General features: G+C 41.3%; 1 protein-coding gene across 13 annotated transcripts in view; it reads left to right on the top strand.

Moving 5' to 3' along the window:
• Nucleotides 1–26,163, top strand: part of ZBTB20 (zinc finger and BTB domain containing 20) — a 513,942-nt gene that overhangs the window by 254,776 nt on the left and 233,003 nt on the right. The gene's annotated exons all lie outside the window — the stretch shown is intronic.

Raw genomic sequence — 26,163 nt, 5'->3', positions numbered from 1 at the left:
TTCTTTTTTTTTTTTTTTTTTGGAAACTTGCATAATGACACTGGTTTCTTTTAGTTGCTGTGAGTTGCACAGAGGGGTAACGACTTATTCACAACTGGTTGCAACTGGTTACAGCCAAGAAAGGAAAAATCCCAGAGCAGCTAGAGGAAAAAGGCTGTTAATACCCTGCTACACTTGCAGTTTTACAGTAAAGCATTTACTAAAGGCTACAGAATGGGCAAAGCTACCCTTGTACAATAACAGCAAAAGAGGAGACATGTACGTACTCTGACGATGCTTGCCATGTTATCCCATGCTTTGGCTTAAAACCCAGAAGCAAAAGACAGCCCCTGCAGCTGGCCTTGTAGTCTACAGTTTTGTATTGACTTCTAAATAGCATGACTTTATGCTTTGTTACAAGCTTCCATGATGCCTGTATCTTACTCCTCTGGCACTGGGGGAAGAGTCCTCTGGATAGTCAAAATAGTCTGACTTGCTGCCAAGTCCTCTTGTGAGCCAGAGAGTGATGGTAGTTTTTCGGATATGTGATATGAGAAAACTGCCTGCCTGACGTCCCCCAAATTTGTCTTTTCATATTCTATAGTCATCTGTGGAAGGGATCTCTGATGCCCAAGAAGGAGAAGGTCCAATTTGTTGTGAAAGTACATTCACTGCTAATTAAAACTACCAGCTGGGATTACAGCCTTGGAGACTGTAAATAAACTAGAGCATGAGATGTTCAGATGACAATATGGCCACTTTTGTGGTGATTTGTATTAGTTGCCTGTACTCAGATTTGCTCATCTCATGCCAGTTTATTAGAGCGAGGAGGTTTATGTAGGTAACAGTCAAGATGCAAGAGGTTGGCTTTGCCACGCAGACGCTGTCTCTGTGGTCACCTTAGCTTGCTCTTACACACTACAATGTGCCTTAAAATACTTTTGTCCATCTATATAAGCTCTGCAGTTCCCACAGAGCTAAAATCTGATCACGCTGCGTTCAGGTGAGAGTTGGCTGTTGGTGCAGCTCTGCTGTGTTTCACGGACGATGACTCTAAAGTACTTGCAAAAAGGCCCCCTCGTTCCAAACGATAGCCTGGGTAGGCAGAAGTAGTGCGAAAAAATGCTTAAAACCAGTATTGGTTTACATGCCATCAGTCAGTTAATGGCAACGGTGTTACAGACTGATGTTTGTAAGGGTTCTCTGTCCTAAAATTGATTTGTACGCATGCGGTTTCTTCTGCAAATTTGGAGTACTTCTTTGTCAGCAATGTACTGCAGGGACTGAGGAGAGGAGAAGCAGATCGTTAATGTCAGACCGTCACCTGCTATCTGCAGGAGCTTGGTGTAGATAACCGGGTATAAGGGTTGTGTGGTTTTAGTCTACATCCCAGTTGCAAGACCGGGCCTTAGATCAATGCTTTAAAGCCATAACCAGAGAACTGCTGAGTTCCCACTGTGTTACTGACACTAGTAACTACAAAACATGGGCTGCCACTTACAATCTTTTTTTAGGCCAAAGAGTCAAGTTAAAATAGCACTTAGTCTAAGCAAGAGGCTTCTGTTGTGGGTGGGAGTCATGCTGGGGGCAACGTTAGCATTGTGCTTTCAAACGACAGTGCAGTGAAGACAAGACCCCAAAAGTAAGTTAACTCTCCAAGGCTCAATACGGTCTTTGGCTTCTCTTCAGGTCCTGTAGGAAGGGAAGCCAGCCAGGGTCCACTGTGGTAGTGCTAACTGGATGTGTCTGTCCCATGGGGATCTCCCTCGAAACTGCTTTTTGTCAGGCTTTTGCTTCTGGGAAGTTTGGCAATGTATGGAATCTGCTACGTACTGTTTATAAGTTAGAACTTGATTTTATTGACTAACTGAGTCCTTGTATCTTGTGACAATCTTTTTCTGTGCTCTGCATCATGCCAAAGAGACAGGGGAGTGGTGTTGGCATATCTTTGTATGAATAGGTCTGTCATTAAATATTTGAAATAGAAACATCTGAAATAGATCTTGCCTGAGAAGAACAATGGGGCAGCTAGAGAAAGCCAGTTTTCTCCAAATTCACTTTTGGGGGCTGGAGTTTTAAGCAAACGTAAAAAAGAGCAGAGAGACCAGGTATTAGTGCAGGGGCTTAAAAACAGCAAACCCTGGGAGGCATGAAGGGAGATGCAAAGAAAGTTGGGGGGAGGGTTTTTTTCATTTGTTTGTTTGTTTGTTTGTTTTAATAACTAAGACCAGCTAAGGGAGAGGGAAGCTGCTAGTAGAGGATTGAGAGTCCCTCATTTGGAAGAGGCACTGTGTTTAGGGAAGGGAAACCTGTCGGCTAACGTGGATCTAAGCCCGAGGATCATTCACGGCTAGTGCTGAGGATGCTGAGGCATGGAAGTGCACTTGGGTATTTTCTGTTTTCTCTGATCTCTAAATCTGTATTTTTATTTTATGAAGAGTGAGGGAGTCAGTCATCTTCCTCGGGCAGTTAGGCTCTGATGTCTTACTGCTAGAAAGGGGTTCCAGCCAGCCTTAGCTGAAGGCACACGTGAGATGAAGGAGAGTGTTCAACTCCTTTCAGACTGTGGAAGGTGTCAGCACATGGGCCCGTTTGTGCAGAACACAAATTCGACAGTCTGCTTGGTGTGCAGCAGGAAAAGCTCTATTAGAGGTAACTGTAGTTCAGGCTTTTGAACAAGCCTTTGTATTTCCCTCATGTGGTAATAACCACTTTGTAAAGGTACACAATCCCAACTCCTTTTATTTTAGCCACCCTATCTCTTCCCAAATTCCTTTCCCCAAATCTAATGCTTTAAAAACCCCACAGGTGAGGTAGTCCCAACAGTTCTCCCCAAGGCTTTCCCTGTCTCTGTGAAGTGTGGTAGCTGACGTTGTAGTAGGTAGGTTCAACTTCCAAAAAGTTGTGCTTTCGTGGGGTACTAAGCAGTACAGTTGTTTGAATCCTTGGACTTCTGCTCCAAGCACTGCGTTCAGAAATTCGCTTTATAAGAAACAAAAATTATTTGGTTCTTACTGAGATTCTGTCCCTGTTACAAAAAACCCTTCACCAAATGGCACGGGAGACAACCACTTCTCATAAGCACCTCAATACTGAAATAGCCAGGGGATTCCAATCAGTGGGAATGATGTGGTGTCACAGTTAAAGGCCCGGCTGTACTTGAGCTCTCCTTCTGGTCTTCCTAACTGAACAGTTTCAGACGTTGGCACTCTTGCCGCTACCCGATCTAGGTGAAATCCCTGAATTCTTCCTGGTTTAGGCCAGGATCTGTCTCACAGCTTCAGTCAAGCTTCACATGACTTCATGGTATTTTGCATTTTATTCATTTGGAAATGTATGAGCAATGATCATGAGCCTTCTTAGCACTTGGAGCAAATGGTTGAAGAAAAAGGAATTCTTAGATGATAAACATCTTATTAATCTCAACTGTTCTTACATTTCTCTACCAGTTAAGTTTAAGGTTACAGGGACAGAAACAACTAGCATTCCTCTCCCTTCTTACTCCAGATTCTTCTGTAGGACTCTCTGTGACTTTCAGGCTGCTGCTTTATCCTGCTCAGAACTGGTTTTGATACTTCCCCAAACAGCAATAGTAATTAAGGGTACTTGACCCAACAAGATGTGTATTAGTTGTTACATAAATGACTGCCTCAAAAAGCCTCTTACCTTTCATACATCGGTAAGCTCCACTGGTTCTTGGACAAGAATAAGAATCCAGCTGGATTATTAATAATAATTAGATTGTCACTGATACATTGATAGCATTGCAGAGGTATTACAAACGTCTGAGGCTCACTAAAGAGTAGTGAAGGTCAGGACTAGAAGCACTAAAAAAAATACCTAGTGAAATTCTCTTCTTGTGGAAATACTGGTTCATGAAAAAAAAAAACAAAACCACCCCAAAACAACAACAACAAAAAACAACCTCCAGGACTCTTATTTATTTTCATTATTCATATTTCCGGATAAAGCTTTTTGGTATTTGTGGAACAGAAATGCTTTTGTTTCAAACTTTTCTTTCAAAATGTATTCTATGTTCTAATATAAAATTTAAATCAAAACTGAAAGTAGCAATCAAAACAAAATTATTTTGTCAAAACAAAACATTCAATTGATTGAAATGATTTTTTATTTGTTTCATGGGCAACTTTGCAATGCAGTGTTTAATTCAACTGTGAAACAAAAGCAAATTTCAAACTCTATAGCTATCCAGTAAAGCAGGAGTGTTGAGCTGTTTTTGGGCTTTTCTAGGTGGCGCTTAGGGGAGTACTTCATCAGAATTTTACTAAATCTGTTTTAGAAAAATCTACTAAATCTGTCATATTCTGTTAGATCAACAAAAATTTTAAAATGTGTGAGGACCCTTAGACTGTGTTGAGGTTTTCTTGTGTTGATGTTATAATGGGACTTTCTATCTCTGTAACAGTTAATCAGAATCTGGCTCTGCAGCTATATGTAGATCTCCCTGGAAATATATTTTGTGTTTCTGCTTAGCAAATTGGAAAGCCTTTGATACCATTTCAGCTCTCCTGGCTCCCTTCTCTGTGGGCTGGTCACGGACCAAACCTTTCAAATTCTGGGTACCTATCTTGGTGGAATTGCTTGCAAAGTCGGCAAACAGTTGAATGTAATGATGTGTGTGCATGTGTGAACGTAAAGCCTATACGGTTAATATTAGTGTATTCACTTCCATTTGTTGCTTCTTAGATTTGATTTAAAAGGAACCTTCCCTTAGTAAAGCACTTTCTGGTTATTGCTTTGAGTCTTTCCTTGTCCTGTATAACACCCAAAACATGCTCTCTTTTTCTTTCTAATGTATTGGAAGTTTTTTCCTCTCCGTTCTCATGTTAGATCTGTATACTTAAATAGTAAAGTTCTTCTGGCAGCAGTCTTGTCCAGGGCCACAATATGGTATATGCCTCGGAGGCATATTACTTTAGATTATGGGTTTGGCTAAGTTTAAATTCTTCAGGATTAGCCTAAATCTGTCTCGGTGGGAGCACCCTACAAAAGAAAACCATGAATTTAAGGGGGGTATTTTGGACAGGTAGGGCAAGGGTGAAGATTAAAAGCAAAGAACATAGTTAAGGATTGCTCTATTGCTAGAAAATGTAAATCACCTGAGCTTATCTCAACAGTGAGATGGTCCTTATTTTTTGAACGAGGACTGAGATACTAACCTGCTTATGTGATACCTTGCTTATTCAGATCTAGCTTCCTTAAATTTGGCTAGATACAACAATGTCATATTCCTTAAGAATATCAGCCCTGTAACTTCTGTAAGTTTGGGATAGAGCAGTCAACATCTGATCAACCATTCAGGGCAAACTGTGGCTCTGCACACAGAGATGACAAAGTAAGACGAATTGAAAAGCTTTTCCATTCATTAGACCACCTAACCTTTTGTTTCTGTTTTTCAAACTGGGAAAGGGGTATTTCGTGATACAGAAAAGCTGCTTTTAAATAAAAATGTATTTGGACAATAGCGTAGTTGGTGCAGAATTTCTCAGTTACGGGCCTGTGACAAGACAAGGCAGGAAGATATGCTTTGTCCAACAGCTGTCTCCTGTGTTCATCAGAATTTTCTTACGTGACTAAGCATGTAACCTGCTATATAAGTATAAATTTAATTTAGTCTTAAGAAGGCTGATTTAATCTGAAGAATACATTTTGCACTGGTCTTGGACATGAAGAGCTGGAATTGTGATGTGGTTAGGCCTTAAAATATATAAAAATAAAGGCATCCCCACCTCAGAGCTCTATAAATAAATAAATAAAATAGTTTATGTTGTGGACACGCTCACAGTATTTCCTGCACGCTAGTGGAGCAGCACACATCAAAAAGATAATAATATAAGCAGTAAAATATCCCAAGCAAACAGAAAGCATCTGTAGATCTTGCCTAGCTGGCTAATATTACTGGGATGGTTGTTTTTAGCTTACCATGCCATTAATGCTTTGCAAATGTATATGTGCATGCTGAGGGTTGGCCAGAAGTTGAACTGTCTTTGTAATGGTTATATTCAATTGCTGCATTGTGCCTGAATGCCTACAGACATGTAAGAAGACAGGAGAGGTACTCAAGAAACCATTAGACCATGCAGGATCTGGTCTACCAGCTCTAGTCACAGGAGAATGTAACGTGCTATAAACAGGATGTAAAGAAACATTCATAAAGGTGTTTGGATAAATCCTGGGATGTAACTGAAGTGTTTGTTAGCTGGTGTCCCAGGATTGATGGCCTATGTCCCTTTTGTTGTGCTCCTACCTTTAATAACACATCAAACTCAGAGATATGATTTAACTGGAAAGATTGGTATCTCTAAAAACTTGTCGTAAATGTAAAGAACAAGCTATTCTGCCTCCCCTTCTCATTCAGTACCTTTTTTTTTTCCTCACTATTTGTAGTCGTTGAATACTGACACAGCTCTCTAGGCCTTCGCTTCTACCTGATACTCCCTTGCCAGTCTGTCTTCAGAAAGTCAAGGCCATTTCTGCAGGTTATAGGAGTGCAGATTCAGGGGTATAGACAGGAGGTATGACTGTATGGTTTTCGAATGAACTGTGTGTCGCTGTATATAGCATTTCATGTAGAAAAAAGATCAAGTTTCCTTGGAACGTGTATGGAGCCTGATCTAAATTTTCTCCTTGGCTTTAGCAGGCTGTGGATCAAGTCCATATTGGAAATTCTCCATTCAAACTGCTGGATGCAGTCAGAACCCGTGACTGTCATTCAAGCTCTTGCAGCCTGTGCTGCCCTCAGCCCAGAATCAACACTGGCAGCTCTGACTGCAAATACAGAAATCAGAAAAATTCTGATCTTGACTTGGTATTAAGTGTTACTTGAAGGAATCCCCTCTCGGAGTATGAGTTTTGGGAACCCTGAGATTTCCTGATCTGCTTTTTTATCTTTCCTTACTATCTCTAGAGGTAAATAGGCCATTTTGCTGGAAAACTGAGATTGTAAGCATTAATCTAAAGGGATTCCTAATAGGAAGATACTGGCAACACAGGTAGCATAGCCCTACTAAGGCAGGCCCCCTTTCAAGAGTCAAAGGTCTTCAGGTCAAGAAGTCAAGGAGACTTTCCTAAAAGTTAATTTTGCATCAGGACGTTGTGGATTGTAGTGCTTCCAGAAGTATTTTCTTTCATAGGTCTCGACAGTCTGATGTCACTAGAGTTCCTACCGCACGTAGCATTGCTTCTGGTGGTAGTTCGTGGGCAAGAGGGATGAGTTTATCCCACCACGGCTCCCACAAACCTGTTAGCAGTACCCCAGACATAGAACTGGCTCATCCTGTCTCTGCTTTGCATTCAAGTTAATTATGGATTCCCTTTTCAGATTCAACTGTTTAACGTGCTGCAGTGTGAGCTTCAGAAATTGCCGATTTCTGTCTCGGGGATGACAAATTTCACAGCGTATTCTTTAATTTCTATTTCTATAGCAGTTTGTAAAGCATTTTCACTTACAGTTTTCTAATATTCAGTGAGAAATAAATTTGGGAATAGGGTCTTTCAGTAAGGAGCCTGTTGCAGAAGTCCCTTGGTCATTACATTGTACAAGAACTTAGGATTTTTACGATTGAAATTGATGTAAATATGAGATTGCCGTATTTATGGGAAAATCTTGATATGATCTTGCTGTTATGTGGGGCATTTAAGAGATCCTGAAATATCTTTAAAGATGAAACAATGGGAAGCTGCTTACCTCATGACATAATAAGGCAAAATAGGGTCATGAAAAGAGTCATGGTTGCAACTCCAGCAACAGAACCGAACGTATTATTTGCAACAAATAATTTAGTTGCCAAATAGAGCTTTTCTTGTCCTGTCAAATATCCACGAGTTGATCAGTCTCTTGATTCAGGAATCGTCGGAATTTATTTGATGACTACCTTCAAAACTTACCGTCTATGGACTCTCTGTAAATGGAGGTGAAAGAGGGATGGCTGTGGTTTTAATACTATTTGCAAAAACTTATTCTGTAATTTTCCTCTCTGGCATCCATCTTGTAAATTTGCATTACGTGATGCCAGGCATTTAGGAGTCTATAGTTTTGATGAAAGAGGGTAACAAGTTTAGAGTTCATACAACAGGAGTTAATGTTCATTCAACAAGAGTTAATGTTTAGCAAATAGGAAGCTTCACACAGGTTCCTGAATCCTCACACATCCCTCGCATTACATTTATTTTGTTAACCCTGTAACTGAAATGATAAAACAGGAAGAACAAAAAAAGATAAAGGAGATCCTGGTGCTGCATGGGTGAAACGGGGTACGGGGTGTGATTATTTCAGTGTGATTATTAGAGTGCACTAATTCAGAAGATCAGCGTTGAAGCTAGTTCAGTGCACACAAGGGCAGAAACATGTCAGAAGTTGTTGCTGGTAGTGCTGCATTCATAAAAGGAGCATGGCATTCACTTTCCAGCCACCAGAGAGTAAAGGAAAGATAGAAAGCCGCAGACATCTGTTACTCTGTTTGCTTACCTACCCCTGTTCCTGGAGGTGTTGAAGTAGGATTTGAAAAGCGCACATGACAGTCATTGGGTTTGACCATACTTCACAACGTCCTACTGACTTGAAAAGAGCCAAAATTTGGACCTCCGTAATTTAGCCAGCGATACACACAGGGCACTCTCACTGAAAGGGCTGGGAACAAAACTTAGTTCCTGGTTTCCTGCCTATTATTTAGTACATATCTGATTTGAAATCTGTTTTCTGCATACCCTTGCGTGCATATTCCTTGGCACATGTGCTTCTTGCCATTATGGGGCAGATCCCATAGATTTTCTGCGTCATTAGTAGAGAGAGCCAGTCATTAAAAAAAAAAAAAAGCTTATTTGCCTGAGCTGTTAAGATTTTTTCTCACAGTTCTGCCTGTGGCGCCTGTCACTAGCAGTCAAATAAGGACAATTTTACCATTCTCTCCTGCTGCTCTAATTTTTTTTTTCAGTGCCAGTACATGTATTTGTTATTCTTTATAACTCCCTTTGAAGTTGGGAATCCAAGGGGAATCTAAAACCGACCAGATGTTTCTGCTGCTGGAGACACAGAAGACAGCAAGGATTAAGTTTAACTGAAACTTAGTTCTCTACAAAACCCATTACAGTGAGAATTCTTCCTCAGATAGTTTTATTTATTATTTATATTTGCACTTGCCATCCTGGGTAGGTGATACCTCAAGTCATCTTGCCCGGGAGGAAAATGGATGATTTATCCAAGTAAATAGTGTATCAGCAGCTGCCTGCGTTGATTTCCCTTATGGGGTTTCAGTTCCATTACACTGCGTATTTCCCACCCACACTCTTTATACAGCATTTCATGTTGGGGAAAATCATTCTGATCTCTGTAACTTCAGAGGACAGATATGTGGAACCATCCAGAGGGAGGGCAGCGCAACTCAAGCGTGCGTGGGGAGGGGTGACATACTTGAGGAGGTGCTGGCCAGAAAGCAGTACGAGGTCTTAACTCCTTCTCCTGTCACAGCTGGAAGAGGAGAGAAAGGAATGGGAGACTGGTATGGGAAGGAAGGGATGTGCTAACCTGCTAGAAGTGGGGGCAGAAGTCTCTCGGGTGGGAAAGGACAGGAAGAAATGCTGTTACTGACTTCGGAGTTCAAGTTAGATGCTTTTGAAGATGCCAGGCAAGAAAGAAGAAAAAAAAAAAGTTGTAAAATAGTCTACGATATGAAATACATTAGGTAGTCTTGTGGGGTGTCCGTGTCCAAATTCTGGGATGGGAGATCCTCCTGGCCTGCTTCTGCAGTCGTGGCCACAAGAGAAAATAGCGCACGGTCACCCCTCCGGGGGGACTGAGTGGGAAGGCAGCACACGGAACGAGGCCTTGGTCTCTCTCTACCTTAAGCATGGCTTAAGCTAAAGTTTGGATCCACCGCCAGATTTTAAACACCCCGGATTTCTAGAGTACTTGTTGCCAAGTTATCTCATCTGAGTTTATGGGACTGTCTGTCCCCATGCCTGTCTGTCACACCCATACGTAGCTGTGGAGCGTGCCGATCGCTTTCAGCCAAGTCAGAAAGAGCTGAAGAGAGAATTCGTTTTCTACAAAGCGGGTATCTAAGGGGAGGAGAAAAACTCCAATCGGTGCCCCTGCTGAGGGAAAGACAAGCAGAACTTCTCAGCTAAGCATGTTCAGCAGAGGACAGCTGGCTGGCCAGCACAGGCTTTGCTCCAGAAGAGCCCCAGCACATGCTGTCTTTTGCTGAACGCGAATTTTATCTTTGTTGTGGGAGAGGAGACCTACGATAATTGTACTCGTGTTGTGTAGCACTCGCAGGGTCTGATTGCAAATCTGTAGGAAGGCGGACTTTATCGGTACTTGTTTCGTGTCGGAGCCGTGTTGTTTTCTTTAAAGTCCAGCCCTGCTTCTCGTCGGTAAGTCAAGGTACGTCTCTGGCTGATAGTGTTTTCCCTTTCCTCTCTGCTGTGGGGTTACAGCAGCTTTTCCCTGATTTTTCTCCATATGGATTCACTTTATTGTTTCACACCAAATCTCGTTGCTTCTCCACTCTCAATGTCACAGCCACCGTAATTGAGAAATAGTAGCGGGCTCTGCCTAAGTTACTCTTTAATTGGCCAGATGGATCGCTAACGCCTTCGCTGAGGCACTGTCCTCCATCATTAGCTGTTGGAGTTGCCTCCTAATATTGCAAGGCCCTGCACACCACCCTAATTTGTTTTTAAACAGGAAAATCAAAACGTTGGTAATTATATAGAGCCTCCTAATAAACATCAGGTAAAAATGCATGCACTGTAACGAGCTCTTTTCAGAACAGCAAAAGGGAGTGGAGAAAATAATTTGCTAGTGCCTACACTTAAAGCTGCTTTTAAAATATAAAAAAAAACCCAAGCCCTGGAAACACTGGGTGATTTTGGATGTTCTGTGAGGTTTTGAGGAAAGATAAAAAGAAAAGAAAGTAATCATGTATTTTTCATGTTATATTTTTAGGACCTGAATTTCCCAGCTTTATATTAAAGGGAAACAGGTTAAAATCAGAGAGTTTTGGACCTACATATTTTCTCCTCTTCTTTATTTTTTTGTCAAGGCATCGAGGCAGATGGTATGAAAAGCATTTATATTGGTCTCTCTGCTGACGGAGCTTAACCTAATAATCCAGGACTTGGAACTGGGTGCTTCGATAAAAACACTTTTGAGAGATTTTTCCATTCAAAACACCAGGAGAAGTTTTTTAATTGACAACATCAGAAATTAGTATCCTGCCAGGACTACATTTCTTTGCACCTTATTATTCAGAACAAAAGATTAATATATACTCATTCCGAGCATGAGAGTTTTCAATAATTTTTTCCTAAATTAAACCAAAGACAAAGTGAAATGGTTTACCACAGGATTGTGAGAGTGAAAACAAGGGGAAAGTCCCAGTTCCATGTCAGTTATTACTTTGTCCTAGTTTAAGCACTTGACTCTCTTCTGGTGATTGCTCCATTTTCTTGTTTTTTATAGCGTGCTAGATACTTTGAAATTTGCAGGCTTAGCTCAGTCTTTGAAATGAAGAAATCTCAGCTCTGAAAATGCCAAATTAAACTGTGATTCTGTGTTCCCCTTAATTGTGAGCAACCTCACGTACAGAAAAAGCAGCACTCCAGTGTGGTTCCCCTTTGTCCAGCTTCAGTCTGGACTTCATCTCGTAATCCAACTGTAATGGGGCAAACTGAAAGACCAAAGCCAACATATAAGAAGATAACATGGTTCACATCTGAAATTTGGAGCTCAGATCTGTGTGGACTCCACCTGCATTCTTAGATTTTTGTATGTGTGTGTTCTTGAGACGTTGCTTTTGAAATATATACAGGAAACTCAGTCTAGCTGAGAAGATTGTAACTTGTAAACATTTTTCTGTGTATGTTTTGATAGAATGGTATGGGGGCGGGTGGCAGGACTGTGGATTTAAAAAATATTTTTATGCTTTCGTAACACAATCCATAGTCCATTTTAGACTTAGTTCTGATTAAACAAAGATATTCAGATGTGCTGTGGAAGTTAGCAAATCATGAAACAGGTTCCTTAGCGTTGTGACACCAATACTCCAAAGCAGCCCAACCAAGTAGGACAGGATACACCCTACTTTCTTGGGTCAGTTTGTGATTTATTTTTTTTTCCCCGCTGCTATACAGTGGCTTTAAAGGTTACTTCTGGTGCCGTTTACAGTTGTCTTCTTCCATATAGGAGCTCTGCAGGGAAGGGTGTGCAATGGAAAGGGCCAGTTCTGCAAACAGCAGGTGCAACGACATGGCTTGCCTATTGTCTGTAACATTCTGCCTTATACAGTCAGACAGGAATCTCTCTTTTATCTCTTGCAGTCTTGGGTATTAGAGTATATAGGCAACGAGTCCAAACCAACAGGGAGCCAGAGGGTAGATTGCACATCTGACTGTGAGAGTCACCATCAGGCCAAGTACTTCACCAGGCCAACTGGAAAAGCATCTTGTTACTCAGAGGTAGGGCTGGATTTATGTTCTGCCCAGCACGCTCATTTAGAGAGGGAGGATTAGATAGCCCATAATATAGCTGTTGATATTCTTGAGGACCGAGGCATTACTAGTCCTTTCCGCTGTGCTCCGGGTAGCGAGTGTGTGAATAGGGTAAGGACTTGGATGCAGCCCCAGTACCCCCAGACTGGCTCGGTTGTTCCAACAAAGTAGCATAGACCTCTGTGGAGCACGTTCTCTGCCGATTCACATGCATTTATGTCCTGTTGGTCTTGGAAAACAGTATGCCTCCTGTGATCGCTTTCTCAAACAATACTCCTACTTCTCTCATGATTTAACAGCTGCCTTCCAGTTGTGGTTCTTAGATCTACCTTTCTTAGATCTCCAGTTTGCCCCATGGCCTCTTTCATCTTCCTTTCCCAGGGCCCGGGGCAGATTCTGAGTTTCCTGCTAGCTTGCTGTTGCTTTGTTATCTGCCCTCAGATTGTGGGTGCTGGTGTTCTGACAGTCTACCCAAATCCTTCGTTGCTCAGAGGAAATAATAACTCATTCAGCTGCTTTCTTAGCATTTATTGTGACATCCGAAGACAAATGCAAACTCATCTCTAGAATCATTATTCTCTTTGAAGAACAACGGATTGTCAGGGGAGACATTTTTTTGTGTGGATTCACTTAGAAGTTCTGTCCCCCAGTGTGGTTCTCCAGCTGCCCCTGTCATATCCTCCGTTGTTGTTTATCCAACTTTTAATAATTTCCTTTTCATGCTAGAAAGGGCCACATAATTTTCTCTCTGTGTGCATGTATTTGTATCTACTTCATGTTTTTTCATTTCTTTCAATTCGTAACGTATAAAATATATAGGAAAAGGCTTCCGTTGCACTAAATACGTATATTATTTATACATGTTTGATATATATTTTGGCCTAAATTTCATTAAATGCCTAGGGATTTTGTGCGCCTCCATTTTAAGTGCTCTATTACAGTCTTTAAGGTAACTCTTAATCACCTCACATCATGACTAATTTTTGAAAGAGACATACTGATACGTGAATAGCTAGACTACATCTATTTCTGTGTAGAAGCAAATGGAGGGGAGACGTTGGGACTACTGAAAGAAGGAGACACTGTAGATACTGTTCTACATAATCAAAAGAAAGAATATCACTTAATATATTACCAACAGCATTGCTTCCCACACCTGGGCATCAGCTGTTTATTTATGTTTTCTGGATCACCAAAGTTACTTTGAGGTACCAGTGCAATACTTGAGTAGCTTTGGTTAAATTATTTTGATTTTAACTCATCTCCATTTCAGATGGGAGATCAGGCCTGACCTGGAACCAGCCCAAGGTGGTGTGAAACTGTGTCACTTAATTTACTCTATTAACATAAGCTTTCACCTAAAAGTGTTCAGATGAGATCAGCACAAGGGTTGCTATTACAGCAGCATGCACAAATATGAGGGTGGAAAATTGGTGAGAGAAACTGTTGTTCTAGTTCTCTGGGTGAAGTAGGGACGTTGTTTGTTCTCCCCTGAATAACAACGGCCCCGTTACCTGTAGCAGAAGAAGCAGAAGAAAGCAGCAGAGAGAATGTCTTTCCAGTCATGATTTTGGTTTGACAGTCTCCAGTGAAATGAATGTTTAAGCATTGGCTAGCATTCTAAAAAAAAAAGTCATGACTTGCGAGTAATCAGATGCAGCATCACTGGTTGGGGCGGGGGACGGGGAGAAGGGGGGGGAAAATCAGTGGAGAGTGTTAGAAAGTGCAGCCCTTGTCCCGCTGGAGCGAGCAGGATTTTTGTTGGCATCTTTTTTATCAGTTCTGTGTCCCTAAAAAAAAAACAACAAAACAACTACACGGCATGCACTGGAGAGAAAAAGCGGACGGTGAAGTTGTCGGGGCACTAACCTGAAACACAGAAGCCCTGGGGAGGTCAAGCGGAGCTCAGGCACCACGGTAGCAGCAGCCTTCCCAGGAGGTCAGACAGATACTGAGGTTCCATGGGATGAATGATGTTAATTGAACTGAAGGTAGAAAGTGTGGATCTGGGATGAAAATGGTTCCTCGTCTTGGGTTCTGTTGTGTGCGCGCCAGAGAACGTGCCTGGCTGTGAGCTGCCGCACAGCTTGTCTTTCTACGTTTTGTTTAAAATTTACACCAAAGTGTTTGCAGTGTAATAGTGATTTTTCTTTCCTGCATTAACACGAGTGTAATCTATATATTGTGTTTATAAAATAAGGATTTAAAATAAGGCATGAAGGACATCCGTGTTACATAAACATAGGTACCTTTTGGTTTCCTTTTCCTCCTCTTCCCATGTTTATGCCGCAGAAAGAACTTAGTAAAGCAGGTATAGTTATGGAGATTTTAGCTTTAATCTGCACGAGATTTTTAAACTTTTTCTCACACCATAACATATTTAACTGCTTCTTTAAAGGCAAAGAGGAATTCTGTGGCTGGGAGCAGAGGAATATGAAAGGTGTAGTGGCCTTCCTCTGAGAAGAATACAATAATACTCACTGACAGAGGAACTATGAGGAACAATTATCCCAAGCTGTGTCTTTCAGACAATGCTGTCAGATTTTCCACTTCCATGAGCACAGCTGGGCATGTGGTGCCAGGGTGAGAAATTCCACAGCGGCTAGAGGCTAAGTGCATTGGGTGCCGGCCTGACTGGCAGTGCTGGAAGTCAGGAGCAGAAACGGGAAAGAAAAGAAAGATGGCTTTCTACAGGCGTGAGACTGTAAGAAAAACCAGGTTTGGAATGTAAGGAAAGAGTCTTTGTAAGATGCCCCTTCCCACACTGCTGTTCCTCAGAGACTGAGTTTGATCTTGGGGTTCAGGTTCTTAACATACCTGTACTGCCTTTACAAGACTTTTGCTTCTCTACCTCCAGCTAAGGATTTGGTCTTGTGCAGATTTTCAGCTTACTTATGTATCTGTTGAAACCTTGAGGGCTTGTTTGTTTATCTATTTATTTATTTATTTATTGGATTTTCTGTACCACTGGTACTTTACCTAGGGTTTTTTGTGGTTTAGGTTTGTTGGTGTGTTTGGGTTTTGGTTTTTTTTGGGGGGGGTTGGTGGTGATGGGATTTTTTGTTAAAGTACTTGCTCAATGTTAGCTAATTGAATCTGGGAGCTCTGAGGGATAAGGAAGCGATGCAGGTCATACACTGGTGGGCACTGAAGTCTGAGGCCTCTTTGGATGCAGAGTTTCAGCCCTGCCTGGTTTCGTTGGGGTCAGCCAAGGATATTGACTCTCAGACTTATATGTCTAACAGTGTTTGTATTAGCTAGACTTCGAGCTGATAAAGTTGGTTGAATCCAGAGAGGCAAAGAGGTGAAGAGGTTCTGAACAAGCAAGACGGGAGACAGCGAATTCCTCATTTGCTAGTGCTTCAAGTACTAGAGACTGCTTCCCTTGTATACATCAGGTTTTATGTGTTGTTTGAAATAAAAAATGGTATAGCCATATGTTACGCCTTCTGTTTTGAGGACTATGTGCTGTTCTTCATAACTTTTCGGGTTTCTCGTTGTTTAAGAATGGTTTACTGAACACTTGAGTTTGATAATCTTTGGGAATCCATCTAAAAGATTACCTTCTTAAATTATCATATAGATTGCCTGGTACATCAGATTACTTTGACTTTTACCTACTGCTTTGTCTTAGTGCTTGGAAGGAATGGTCTCTTTTCTCATTCTTTGTACAAGTTGTTTCATAGAGCTGTTCCCTGGCCTACCTTTTTAATGTTTTCTAATTTCTCTGTTGAAAACTTGGGAATTCTGGAGAATTCCCTCGTCAGTCAGACAGCTCAAATAATGGACCCCAAAATGTAGGCTGTTAATTATTTTTCAGTGCAATGGCAATGTAATGTGTGACAACGGAGCTTTTTGGTAACAAGTGAAATCATTTTGGACATACTGACGACTAGAGTGATTAGCACTTAAATAACACCACGCTTCTGAGGATATCAAAACACTTCATAGCATTTAATGAAGGAGGCCTTCCTTACATACCCGAAGGAGGCACTTCACTGCTGCCAGCTCTCTTCATAGGGAAGAGAGGAAACTGGTTCAGGGACGAGGCAAAGTTATAATTAGTGGCTATATTGTCTGATGGCGATCTCAGGCGAACACAGACCAAAAGACTCTGCGTTTTAGTCCTTTGCGTGAACCCTGGAGGGGCCCGTTGCCAGCAGGGAATTCCTGCAGCAACCGCTGCCTCGCTGGGGCTCTCCGTGACCTGACACGAGGGGGGCTGCGACGGGGGGGAAGACCTGCTGGGAGCTCACGCGATGGCTAAAGAGGGAAGGGAGAACGTGAGCGCCTTGTAAAACTACGGGGAGGTGGCTGGTTGTGGACAGAGAGGCTGGAGGAATGCAAGAGCGAGGGAGAAAGTAAATGAGACTGTGCGTGTTTGAGGGGGAGAACTAGCGCACGTGTGACCCCAAAAAATAATGGGCAAAGGAAAGAACGGTGTGGAATATGATCAAATTTGCTTTCAGCTGCTGGAACGTAGAAACTCATTTTGTTTCCTGCATCATCGGCACTGCGAACCTGAGTATTTCAATGTTGATGCTCAGCTCCGGAAAACCAAGTTCTCTACCTGTGTTTCGCAACACCTTTGAACTGGACACACATAGTAAATATCACCATGTGGTGGCCTAACAGGATTATTTTAGGATAATGGTCAACTTGAATTTTTTAGCCTTTATGTGGAAAGGGATGAGGCCGTTGGCTCGTGGTTGCTCTGGCTAATCTTTTTAGCAATATAAGAGTACTATACTGTGAGCATCTTCCTTGTGTGCTCAGCCTATCCACGAGATAAGGATATCAGACCCCAGAGTCTTGTCTTAAATTCCTTTGTAAATAGGTACAGCTGGTTTGCTGTTATTTTTTCCTGGGTAATTACAGTAAAAATGTGCTCTTAAGTTGTATCAAGTCTTAATGTGCTGTGGTTTTGGGGGGTTGTTTTTGTTTTGTTTTTTTTTACTTTGGCTTCAGCAGTCTTTTTAAATCCATGAACTAGGGATTTGTTTTAAATTTTAAGAGAAAACCCCCTAGGCATAGAAATACAGGAGTAAATTTGCTTTCTGGGCATTAACATAGCCTTAAAGTGGGCATGGAGAGCGAAAGCTGTGCACAACTCTCAGGATTGATTTTGCTGTATTAGACAAGCTACCTTTTAAAATCAGTGTTCTGATCTTAGGAATGGCCAGTGAAGAAGGCAGATATCTTCAGACATACATGTGTGTGACATTTGAAAATTGTATTACTTGAAAAATACCATCACTGTTAAAATTTATTCACTGCTGAAGCATACATACAGTTGATAAAGGTCTGTGCTGATTAATGAGACAATTATACCCATTAATACCATAGTAATCAGACCTCATACTTTTAAGACAACAACAGAAAGCCACAAATACATTTTTGAAAAGCATTATCCTATCTGTAGTTGTCACTGGCTAGTTTGGCCAAGATGTACAAAATGATGGTTGGACTTCATAGTACTAAAGCACTGTCTCTTGAGACATGTCTTGCGCACGACAAATTAAGAAAATGAAACACCGATAATTTGAAAGACTTACCTAAGCTCATGAAGTAACTTTCTGTCTCGTCAGCAGCTGACACAGGAATGCTGCCGTTCAGACCCACACCATGGGCTCTTAGCTATTAGGTCCTGGATCCTGAATAGGGTGCAACGTGAAAATTCTGTAACGGAAAAATTTTATCCTGGCTTAAGGATCCATGTTTTATAGCATCCTGGATACACTTTCCTGCTCTTTATGAAAACATGGCTCTCATGCAGGTATATTTGATGCTGACAAAAGATGATGTTGAGGTGAAATAATGAAAGTTTTATCAGAGAATTGGAGGTTACCGGAGGTTATCAGAGGTTTGGCTATGAACAAACAAATATACATTCAAGTCCCGCTACTGCAGTCAGCCAGCAAAAGGGTGCCTCTGAAAGCTCACACATTTATGAGATAAAACACATTTTCAGGCAGAATAACGATGTGTTTCTTTAATTCTTCCTATGGTGGAAGGTGGTCCTTGGCCTACTTTCATGTTGTCTTGGTGCTACAAAACTGATTAACCTTGAGCATGTAGCATTTGCAGCTGAGTTTGAAGGCAATCTCATTTAATGCTGAAGAACACTACTGTTTCTCATCTAAGGGATTCTTCTGCACAACAGTGTTTGGTTTTGAATATCAGGCTACACCACCATTCTGCAGAGTTGGCTTTAGCACACATCTATGGCTCCTCACGGGCTCCCGAGAGGCCTTTTGTCTGTACGTTTTATTATTTGTATTTATTATTTTCAGTCTTATTGCAGTTTTCTTTTTAAGCAGTAGACAGAGCTGACTCACTCCTGTTGACTCCATGACCTGCTTCCCATTTCAACCTGCACCTGCTTAAAAAGTTTAGTAGTTGGCAGTATGTCTCCTGGGGCTGATGTCTGAGCAATGGACCATTAAAAAGCAAAATGAAAGGTAAAACTCCTTTTGGCTTGTGTGGCGGGATCTGCAAGCAAACACCCGCTTTGCTGATCACTGAACCTAGGGAACAGAGGAAAGAGAAGGAATCTCTTTCTAAGCAAAATGAGCTACTGGAAGTCAAACGCCCATTTTCCTTGCCGTATTAGCTAGTAAGAGTACAAGTGAAAAATAGCTTTTTTTTTTTTGTTCTTCATATAAAATACATTGAAACGTCAGGAAGAAACTTAAGTAGTTTAGTGAGGCGTGGGTGGTGCGGGCTATGGCTTTTATTTTGGTTTTATCATCAACTCACTGTGTGACTTTGATCATGTGTCGTAGTTTTCCCCTGTATTAAGTGAAGGTTGGAAAAATATGTACTGCAGTTTTTGATGTTAGACTTTATTTATATAGATTCCAAGAGACCCTGCAGTGTTTTAGCTACTGTCCACCTATTATGGAGGTGCCATGTAGACTTCAACAACTTACAGTTCAACTAAACTGTGACAGGTAGAAACTTCATTATGCTAACCTTCCCCACAGCTAATTTCTCCCATCAAAAGAAAACCTCTGCTTTAAGCCTCGGTGAAGTAACAGCACATTTCTGGATATCTGAAGAGGCTCAAATATAGCTGAATGAATTTATTAATGATGTATTCCATCACAGCAAACAGATTTGTGCTCTCCCATAATTAAAGTAGTACTTGTCACCTTCCCTTTAGAGAAAGTGAAAATAACCACTGTACAACATTAGACAGTTTTCTCCAAAATTAAAGTTTTATTGTTGTTGAATCCTCGCAAGTCTTATATCAACAAAAACATATGTTTTATTTTCTTACATGTTAATACAGTTTTTTGTTTGCATTTAAATGTTCTTGCGGAGTGTTTATACCACTCTGAAGGAAGAGCATCGTTCACACATGAAAATCTGTAAATGAAACCAACTTGAAACAAAAGTAAAGCTATCACATCTGTTTTAATATCTCAGAAAGTAAACCAGCTGTGTGTATATATAATATATACACGCTAGTAGTAGATGTTAAATTAGGTTTTAAGAATTTGTTTCAGCTTAATAGCCTAAAATGTTATTAGTAACATAGATAAGGAAATTACTTAATAAAAAATATATGATTTTTAACCTGACAATGTCCCTCTTAATTAAGTTATGAGATCCTTAGATGAATGATGTTATAGAAGTGCAGTGTGTAGCTTCTATTATTTATAAGAGAATGCCAAAGAGCTAGCTCAAACCGATTAAAGCAAGGAAAATCTCATTGAAACTTGCCATTCTGAGCAAGTGAACGGTGAATATTTCTAGAGAATTCATACAGCCTCAGCATCTCAAGTATAGTACCCAGCTACTTCTTTTTGATGCAGGTTTTGCACATGTTGGGAAAATAATGATAATAATATTAAATTAATAAAAAGGATGGTCTTGGCAGGTTCTGGAATGTGAACAAAAATCTAAGTATTTCAGTCGTGGGGACTGATGAAGTTTAAATTGGAAGTCTGGGTATCATCACCTTACAAAGTCAGCCTTGCACTGAATCTTTTTGTTTTTCGTAAAATCTTCAAATATTCATATTAGGCAGCTATTTGAGCTCCCCTATTAAAGACCCCCGTGGGGCTTATTTCTGCTTGCCCTGAGCTGGCCCAGGTCCATCTACCCTTCAGCACCGCAAGCACTACAGACCCGCAGACCTTTAAGCTACAAGTCTCCCGGTAGCGATAGCAAAGATTTTCGGTTTTAGCTGTAGTCCGGCATGTGAGCGCTTCGAGTTCAGGGCTGAGGAGGGATGATGTACGATGCGCAGCAGGGCTGTGCTGGCACGGGGCGCTGCTGAATCATTTCCGTCCCTCGCTGGGGGGACCAGGGAAGCCAACATTAGCAACTCACCCAGCATCCCAGCTGCAAGCTCGGCTCAGCCCAGTTGTGCAGTAAAACAGCAGGACCCTTGAGAGAGTTTGCGATCTCCAACCTGTGAATTGCTTTTGGAGGTCCCGTACCTCGTATCTTTCTTTGTCTGTGGAATGTGTCTTGTGGCTTTCAGCTGTATAGAGATGAGGTATGCTGCATGGCTTTAAAGGCAGGAGGGCTAGTTGCTCTTCATGTAAGAGAATTAAAAGGGTCCATACTGGTTTTGCTGGTGGTTGACTTATCGTTAGTGAGCTTTTACCTCTGCCCAGTTATTTTAGCAATTAAGTACTTTAGTAATTAAATTCCCTACAATTTAAGCAAGAAAGCAAGCTGAAATCCCAGCTATATTGAAATCAATGGTAAATGTTTTCTTTCTGGGTCCGTGATTTCATCCTAAATATCCAAATCATTGAGCTAGGATTGATTAATATCTCTTACTTTCTCTTTCTGGTGCTTACCACCCTCATGAGGGCTATAAAAATTGTGAATTATGTAGAATTTCAATCAAAATGTATGCAGCACAAGCAGGTTATAGAGAAGAACTTGTAACATGTTTGAAACTTATTTTCTACTCTGCCTTCAGAAAACTCCTAAGCAACACAAATAATGAATTAGTTCATTTTAAAGGTTTGATTCTGGGAATATTGTTGAAGCACTCAAAAGATGGAATAGCTAAGCACCTTTAAGAAAATACATGTAATATCTTAACATGATTATAATTTTAAGCTAGTTTTCTATAGTAGTTCAAGCTATAACCCCTAGAACTGATAAAACATAATCATGTCTTACGATGATCCTGCTTGGCATGGAAAATAAACGTATGCAAGGCTTCGGCTTAGATTAACCATGCACCACAGATGCGTTCAATGAGCCTGTTTCCTGTTTTGCTGTATAAGCCCCCCCAATCCAATCCTTTAGAGACATTTTTATCTGCTAATAAGCATAATTACAGTCATTCCTGCTGTCAGTTATAAAGTTAGAAGACGTTTATTTAGTCAGTTGTAGTGTTCAAGGCTACTGAGTTTCCTTGACCAGAATCGAAGCTCTACTGGCAAATATTTCTTTTAAGACTTCAGCGGCACACCTGGTCTCCCGGTTCTCTCTCCGTTCATTAGTCTGTGATGAGCCATCTACCACATAGAGGTTTGCACCAGAGATGCAAAAAGTTCTGGTTCTCACCTCTCTCCGCTTCATACCATTTATAATTGCATAGAGAAGATCCGATTTTCCTCCGAGTCTTGCAGACGTGAATCTAGACCCTGAAGCCTGGAGGGTTTCAGCGCTGTACGTCTCTGCGAGAGGAAAAGCAGGTCCAAGGGGTTGAAAGCAGAGAATTGGGCTGCGCAATGTCTTACAAATTGGCGAGACCCTTCCAGAGGAGTGGAAGCGCGCTGAGGAAGCTGTCGTAAATGGCACATCTCGAAGGACCTCAAGGGAACGGAGGCCGTCTTGCAGACCTTCTGCTGCTCAAGGGAGCTAATTGGTCTACATCTAACTTCAGCCATCACTTCTACAAACCATTTGAAAACTCCTTTTTTTGCCTCCCACCAGGTTTTTAATCTGCAAATTATCAATGCAATTTGATGAATACATACGGAGACTGGAATTTCATTATATATTCTGATGTTACACACAAAGTGTCTGATGCTCAGGCCCAGTTCCCTGTTTCAAGAGTTGAGCATATCTTTTTAAATCAATAGGAAATTTGCCATTGACTTGAATTTAAATTGTTGAAAGGGCTCTTGTTTTGAGGGAAGATATCTAAAAGTTCCAGAACGAGCACATCTGTTAGCCAGACGTCACTTAAAAATCCTGAGTTTAGTAGAAAGTTTTAAAGGCTTTGTGGGAAATAATGGACTGCTCTGGGGAACTGCAGAGTATTCAGATTAATCATCTAGACAGAAGTTTATGAGTCTAGGGACTCTTCAGTATAGAAATGCTGGAATCATGAGCAAAATGTTATGGTAGGTCACTCGGTTGTACTAAAAAAGTGTATCATCCTTTTAACTTGTGAAATCCTACTGTCTAAAGGTGTGTCAGAGCAAAATAGTTCAGGCAGGGGCAGCATCAGTAAAAACTGTGACTGTTACTAATTTCACCCTCACTGGTATTTGTTCCATGCAACTGCTGTTTCCTCTTCCTAATTCATATTATAGTTGAGGGTTTTTTTGTTTATCCACATGAATAGACAAGCTCATGAAATGGTCTCAAGCAGCAAATGGCTTTGGAAGGCAGACAAAGTGAACTAATCTCCAGTTTATAAACGTATGGCGATGCTGAAAGAACAAATGCTTCAGCAAGCAACTTTAAAGAGGAATTGGGGGGTGGAGTTTCTGAAGGAAAGGAGTTGGAGGTGACAGAGCACAATACGGCCTGAGCACAATGACACACTGAGTAGAGAAATTTAATTATATAAAGAGGGATAATAGATGAATCAACTAGAAAAACAGACACCAGAGAGCAGGGAGAAAAGAAAAATAAAAGAACCATTTGACCATAGGAAAATAAAATGAAGAGAAGTTCGCAGTGTCCTACTAGCCAGCCTTTGAAACTGAAGAGAGTATATGAAATTTTTAAAAACTCATTTGTTTCTTAGACTGCCGGGGAAAGGAGACTGCAAGGGAAGAAGTGACTCTGCTGTCACATGGCTCAAACTGCTTCAAAGGTCTGCCCGGTGTGATAAATAGTGCAAAGCCCTTTGTGATCTCTGGATGAAAGTCACGATAGTAAGTCCAAAAAATCGTTCAAAGGCCAAGTCCAGCAATCCTCAGCCCTGATTCAGGCAAAACTGCCATTGTTTCACACATGAGTGTCTGGAAAACAGAGGATACAGGGGCACTGAGCCAACTGGGGGTTTTTTTCTCCTTTTTTTTCCTTTTTTTTTTTTTTTTAATTTATTGTAGAAAAAAAAAGCTGAACGGCTTTTCAGGGTGCAGGAAATTGTGAGAAAGGGAGGGGGCCACCCACTTGTAATTCAAGGCTGAGCAGATCCTCCACTACTCTCTTTCCACCTGCCCCCAATTTGCCTTATACTTTGCATCATTCATTTGAGGCCAGCCTTTCAGCCCAAAAGGAGAACTTTGCAGAAAGTTATGGGCAAACAGTCTGAATGGAAACTGTTCTGCAAACTTAATTACAGCGTTTGCAGTTAAATGCAAACTAGTAGCAAAGCAGTGGGAATAGCTGGGCGTTCAGCAGAAAGAGGCCAGGTACCAATGCTTTGATAGTTAGATGGATCCAAATTCGAATGAAACACCTTTTTAGGATCTTAAAAGAAACAGTCTCACCTCTGGTTCAGGATGTATACCCTCCCCCCCCTCTCTTTCCCCCCCTTGCCCATGTATACAATGAAATCATAATCAAAGCAAAGCAAGCAACTATGTTTGGTTCTCCTTAGGGCTATATTGAAATCAATGAAGCATCTTCGTGATCTATTGTTCTTAAATATGTACACGCTGAGTCACTCCCTCAGCATCTTCTTGCAGTTCAGGGTAGAATTTCACCTCGGGTTTCAGCGATTGTTTGGGAGGCTGGGGGAGGATTGTGGCTGCTTTCCTTTTCCTTGGGAGTAAGCTCTCCTAGTGCTGGTAGCCTTTGCAATTACCAAGCAATAAGAAAGGCAGTTATTTGGGTGCCGTTCTTTTCAGCCACTGTGAATTTGGAAGAGCTCAGCAGACCGCCTAACACATTGCAGAAACAGGCTTCACGCTGTGCTTCGCAGGCAGTCTTAACTCAGGCAAACTCGCACCGAAGTCAGCTGAGGTTTTCCCCGAGTGAGAAATGAGTTAAAACTGAGGCAAGATCCTGATCTTTTACCCAGGCACAACTCCAACAACTTTAGAAGAGTTGCTTTTGACTTACAGCGTTGTAACAGAGATCAGAATCTGGGTTTCAACCAGGACTTCGGCATTTGGCCCCACTCCTGTGTAGGCCTTTATTAATTTATTTATTTAAAAAAAATGGACAATTGCATTGACTTTAATAACCCTTACCTCAAAGTTCACTTGAAAGAAAACTAATAAGACTTTTTATTTAAAGGGGAGGGAAAAAAAAAAAAACCCAACTAAAAATAAAAGTTTAGCTATGGTCAGCCAGGGTGGGAAATTCCATTGTGGCTGCAAGCCCATGGCAGGTAGAGTGGAATTTAATGAAGGAAACTGCTGTGTTTTTGTGTCTTTCTGTATGTTTTTCCTTTAAAACCAAGAGCTGGGCAGGCTTCCCATTTGACCTGATGTGACCCAAGCAAATTGCTTCTTATATAAAAACAACTGCAGACTTGGAGAATGTGAAAATGCACTGTATCCTTTTTCCAACTCAGGGAAAATGAAAGCCTGAGAAACAGGACGGCCCTGTCAATACTCGTTGAGCAAAACTATCACTCAAGCCCGATAAAGAGAGATTAGAACAGGCTTCCTTATGCCAGAGGGATTCATTATAAGTTAGATCTCTTTATGGTTTTTTTTAAACAGACACACTTACCGTCAGTAAGAGAAAAATCCATTTTTCAGATAATGTTTTTTTTGCGAAGGGAGGAGAAAAGAAGCACTTGTAAAGGAGGAGAGAGAAAGAGAAAGGGAGGGGAGAAAAAAGGTTTTAACTAATGCACCCAAATGAAAAGAAATAAATTGATAATTGTTAAAATGTAGGCAAAAAGCCCAGCTTTTAGCTTTTGCTGTAACTTGGGAGAGCACAGGCGCAGGGATTCAGGGTGTGTCTGCTGATATTGTATTCAGATGTGTTGCCTTGGCATGTGTACTGACGGATTTATTTAAAAAACAAAGCAAAAAAAAAAAGCATTGTGTGCTCGCGAAATGACTTCATAAAATCCTTCCCTTTATGAATTATTTTGATCACAGAGCTTGTTGTTTAAATTTCTAAAGTACTGTGCTTTTTTTTTTAATTGCCTTCTTTTCAGAACTGTCTGTTCTCAAGTTGGCACCTTCTGCATAGCAGCATGCAGAGATTAAAGGAGAGGGGAGGGAGGGGAGGCGCGGAGGCTTTCATCAGACCAAGGGGGTTACGCGGTGCATAAGCACACTCGCATCTTCTGCGGGTCACTCCTGAAACGAGTCTTAAGCTCTCAGCCACTCTGCTCCCCTATAGGCACGTCTAATCTGCAGCGCCTACCCCGAGGAGAGAGACGCAAACACTCGAACCATCGCGTGCTGCCATGTCATAGGAGACAGAATAGACTTCTCTTTGCTGTGTCTTGCTTAAAATGGAGGTGAAGGGCTTCCTGCTCAGGAAAGCAAGATGCTGTAATGCTTTCCAGGTTCAGTGAGGCCTACCTTTCCCAAACACAGGTTTTGC

The sequence above is a fragment of the Haliaeetus albicilla genome, chromosome 6 (genome assembly GCF_947461875.1).
Source record: "Haliaeetus albicilla chromosome 6, bHalAlb1.1, whole genome shotgun sequence".
NCBI lineage: Eukaryota > Metazoa > Chordata > Aves > Accipitriformes > Accipitridae > Haliaeetus > Haliaeetus albicilla.
Note: the sequence above shows the minus strand (reverse complement) of the source record. Positions and strands in the feature narration are given on the sequence as shown.